Below are 5,000 nucleotides of genomic sequence, written 5' to 3' on the forward strand. Positions count from 1 at the left end.
TCGTCGCTAGAACCTCAGCCTTGTTTCGACAGCGTGCCGCATGGGAATGACTTATGCATAAGACCTCCGGTGCGCTGGGGTGGCCATGAACTTGATGTCAAGACGGGCTACTTCCTGGCGAAGGAGCACCACAGGGGAAGGATAAGGGATGAGGAGGGAGAGCTCGCTGATGTGACGTCACGCCGCGGTTGCCAGAAGAGACTTGCAAGTGTGCAACTTCTCTGAAAATACAAAAAAGGAAAATGAAAATTGTTCTAGCCTTGGCTTCACGGGGCTTTCTCTATGGCTTTAGAATTCAAGGGGGTAGAAAATATAACGCAGAATAATTACAAATGTAAAACAAGGATAGATCTTTGTCTTTGGAAACACGACTCCCCCCTATTGTCGGGGGAAAAATGCCCTTTGTTCACTGTAAATATGATATATAGATAAAGATACAAATAAGTGTCTGACGAAAACTAAATATCCTTCAGAGTTGGTTTTGCTCGGGAAGATGAAGAAAGGGAGGAAAAGGGGAGGATAATGAATAAAAGGGGTACCAAAGAGTACCAACGAGAGAGAGAGAGAGAGAGAGAGAGAGAGAGAGAGAGAGAGAGAGAGAGAGAGAGAGAGAGAGAGAGAGAGAGAGAGAGAGAGAGAGAGAGAGAGAGAGAGAGAGAGAGAGGAGATCGACATATAGGAGATAGATATATAGAAGGAGATAGATAGACAGATAGACAGAGAGATAGATAAAGAGAGAGAGAAACTTGTCGATTACTCAACATAACCTGTGACATTCAATTAGCCTTAATGCCTTCAATATTTCTTCCTTCCCGCCCCTTCCTCCCACTTCCGCATAAACCCCTTCTTGCGATATTAATCAAATCACATCATCATGCCAAAATGACCAAGCACTTTTTTTTCCTGCCTACAGAATTTTCATCCTTTCTTCACCGTTCTTCTCCTGCTTGTGCCTTGTTGAAAGTGCCCATTTTAACTGCCTGGGTGCCAACTGACCTCTCGCTCTACCTGATGTCTAAATATTGGCATATGTTGGCACTAACGAGATTTCTTTGTTTTCTTGAATACATCTTAACTACGACTCCTGTTCTTTCCCAGTTTTTATCAGTAATTGCGCCTGGTCAAAGAGCAAACGAACAACCGCATTCATACATACCATACATACATATATACATATCTATCTATCTATCTATCTATCTATCTAAAACTGCCACGATGGTCCAGTGGATAGAGCACTGAACTCCGACCCTCGTGGTCCCGAGTTCAATTCCCCGCCACGGCAGTTGTAAAAAAGGCCTGCGCTCCGAGAATTAGCTCGAGCCTGATCTCACGCCGAGAAAGCGACATATCGCCTTGAGAAATCAAACGCAGGTGTCGTAGGGGAAGTCACCGCTGTGAGGTGTATATATATATATATATATATATATATATATATATATATATATATATATATATATATATATATATATATATATATAATACACATAACCTACACACACACACACACACCCACACACACACACACACACACACACACACACACACACACACACACACACATCATAATATATATATATACATATATATATATATATATATATATATATATACTATATATCATAATACACACAACATCGTGTATTGCGTGTGTATGTGTTCATATATATAAGTATGCATATGCATACATATATCTATCACGCACGCGCACACACACACACACACACACACACACACACACACACACACACACACACACACACACACACACACGCACGCACGCACGCAAGCACACACACACACCCCACACAACACACAATACATACAACACGCGCGGCGCATTCCAATACACAATAGAAAGTATTATACATATATCATATAAAAGTCATAAAAACCATAAAACACAAAAACCACTACATACATAATACACTGCATTAGTCATAAAAAAAGTCTCATTCATCGGCCGCGCAACAGACCTGGCCTGTTCCCACCCGCCGGCAAGGAGCTGCGACGTCACACAGCCGACAAGTTCCCGAAGGAGAGCAGGAGAATACTAACGACAGGAGGGCTTGCATGAAAGGGATGGCAGGCACGCCATACCACCTCAAGGGCAACGTGTCACCCACAGAGGATAGGACGGAGATGGAGGCGGGGAGGAAAGAGAGAGCGAAGGATGAAGGCAGAAGAAGGAGAGAAGTGAGGGAGAAGAGAGAGAGGAGAGAGAGAGAGAGAGAGAGAGAGAGAGAGAGAGAGAGAGAGAGAGGGAGAGAGAGAGAGAGTTAGTGGCCAAGGAGAAAGGGAGAGAAAAAGGGTAGCAAGGACGCAGCGGGCGGTAGGCAAAAGCGACTCAATCTGTATTGACGGATTGGCTATTGATATTGAGAAAGAAGCCCTGACGTGAAAGAATATGATGTCGTGCCGGTTACTGAACTCCCTGTGATACAAGCCGTGTCTGAGAGTTGGGCTGCATTGATATATCGCACGGCAGAAGTTACAACGTAGGTAAATGTGTAGTGTGGTCCAGTTCCAGGGTAGTTTTATGTTCGGAATGAAACGAGTACCACGCGCACATGTAAATAGTCCACACAAGCAGATTTACAGCTAAACACACGCACAAACACGAGCACACACACACACACACACACACACACACACACACACACACACGCAAGTCCTTCCCTACTACGTCTCTACATACGCAGATCTGTACTCAACCTTTTCACTAATTGTCAACTTTGATCTATGATATTTTTCCCTCCCTTACTTCTGCTCTTTATCTCTCTTCACCTCTTCCCGAGCAATAACATATTCTACCATTATTACCTGTTATAGACATGGCCATTCTCCGAATACCTACTTAAAACTACCCTTTCATTTCTCCTCGCCCACATTCTCTGAACGAACAGAAATTCACTTTCCACTCATAGCACTTCTGTTTACGTTCTCTGTCGAGTACCGTGGTCTCCTTCAATCCCCGTATCTATTTTCAACCCTCTTAACCCTACAACTGGTTGGTGTTCTTTCTTTATACAATCAGCTTTTTTTAACGCTTCCATTCTTTTTCTGTTTGCAGCTCTTCCTTTTGTTCTTCCCGACGTTTGAATAAATCCCCTGCCCTCCATTCGGTCTTATCTCGTTCTTCATCACCAGTCTTGTAGCCCATATAACTTCCATTCCCGTCCTTCCCCCCGAATATTTGTTGCTCCTAACTCTGAAGTATACATCCTAGACTCCATTTTTACCGGCCATCTCTTATCTCGAATCTCTGGGTCTGAGTAGCCACTTCACGAAGGTCTTCCAACACTTCCAACACTCCCTCGAAATCCACCGGGCGCCCTGCTGACTCCGTACGACTGTGGGATCACGCACAGCTTTGCTTCCCACTCGATATCACTCTTGGACCGCACTTACTCGAGCTTTACACGGGGACTCACAGTACCGATAGTTACGTTATGACCACTAGGTATTTTTTGGGGGTCGTGTTGAGCCAGGTCTGACCGCACCGCGAAAGGAAGGCTGCGAATGACTCCCAACAAGCCTCTGATTGTGCGATTTTATCTTCATCATAGCCTGTGACATTCAGCACAAAATGCCTCGTGCACGCTTAAAAAGCTGCAGTAGCATGACCATGACCTTATTATCAGAGGGGAAGTTTGCAGTTCACAAGCCGAGTGTACTGGACTGGCAGCGACGCATATTTCAGAGATTAGCACGAACAGGCCATAGATCTCGGATATCTGGAGAGGGAAACGTCAGCGAAAATGGTCGTGAAACGGTGTAAAACCAGTCCATTCTTTCCCTCCTTCGCCTGTTCTCTGAAAACCTCTCTCTCTCTCTCTGTCTGCCTCCCTCCTTCCCTCTCTCTCACCCTGTCTCTATCCCTGTCACTCTCTCTCTCTCTCTCTCTCTCTCTCTCTCTCTCTCTCTCTCTCTCTCTCTCTCTCTCTCTCCCTTCCTCTCCTCTCCCTCTTCTCCTCTTCCTTCTCCTCTCTCTCTCTCTCTCTCTCGATCTCTCTCTCTCTTCTCAGTCTCCTCTTCTCCTCCTCTCTCTCCTCTCTTTCTTTATTCTCATATTTCTCTCTCTCCTCTCTCTATTTCTCATCTTCTCTCCTCTCTCTCTCGCTCTCTCCTCTCTCTCTCTTCTCTCTCTCTCTCTCCTCTCTTCTCCTCTCTCCTCCTCCTCTCTCTCTCTCTCTCTCTCTCTCTCTCTCTCTCTTCCTCTCTCTCTCTCTCTCTCTCTCTCTCCCGTCTCTCTCTCTCTTCTCTCTCCTCTCTCTCTCTCTCTCTCATCTCTCTCTCCCTCTCTCTCTCTCATCTCTCTCTCTCTCTCTCTCCTCTTCTCCTCTCCTCCCTCTCTCTCTCTCTCTCTTCTCCCTCCCCCCCCCTCTCTCTCTCCTCTCCTCCTCTCACTCTCTCTCCTCTCTCTCATTCTTTCTCTCTTCTCTCTCTCATTCTTTCTCTTTCCTCTCTCTCTTTCTTTCTCACTCCTCTCTCCTTCTTTTCTCTCCTCCTCTCTCTCTTTCTCTCTCTCCTCTCTCTCTCTCCTCTCTCTCTCTCTTCTCTCCCCCCTCTCTCTCCCCTCCCCTCCCCCTGAAACCTCCCCACCCCGGGGTTTCGTTCAGGGAAAAACCCTTAAAAAAATGTGAAAATAAACACAACACTAAACTCGAAGCGGTCAGACAATTTTCCTGAAGTTGATTGCAGCAAATTTCTTTTATAGCCGTTTTCCGTGGGCTGATAGGGTGGTGATGGGGGGGTTAAAGGGGGGATGGGTGGGGTGACCCGGGATGGTGATGATAAAGGAGATGGTGGTGACAGGGGTGGTGATGATAAAGGAGATGGCGATGATAAAGGAGATGGTGAGATTTAAAAGGGATGGGGATGATAAAAAAAGATGGGGGAGATGTAGGCAAAGGGTGATAGGGGCGAGGTCCCCATCCCGGGGGCGAGGAGGGGCCCCCCCGTCCCTTTGAAAGCAACTCAAATGAAAATACAGAAACCAG

At 46.0% G+C, this 5,000-nt stretch overlaps 1 protein-coding gene across 3 annotated transcripts in view; it reads right to left on the reverse strand.

The window, feature by feature from the left end:
* The window catches only part of LOC119578733 (uncharacterized protein C05D11.1-like), a 56,713-nt gene that overhangs the window by 17,584 nt on the left and 34,129 nt on the right, over positions 1-5,000 (reverse strand). For all 3 annotated transcript variants that reach the window (XM_037926341.1, XM_037926342.1, XM_037926340.1), the window contains exon 2: positions 1-221. This exon is cut by the window's left edge and continues 524 nt beyond it. The gene's annotated coding sequence lies outside the window, so the exon portion shown is untranslated. The remainder of the gene's footprint in view (positions 222-5,000) is intronic.

This window comes from Penaeus monodon, chromosome 11 (genome assembly GCF_015228065.2).
Source record: "Penaeus monodon isolate SGIC_2016 chromosome 11, NSTDA_Pmon_1, whole genome shotgun sequence".
NCBI classification, from domain to species: domain Eukaryota; kingdom Metazoa; phylum Arthropoda; class Malacostraca; order Decapoda; family Penaeidae; genus Penaeus; species Penaeus monodon.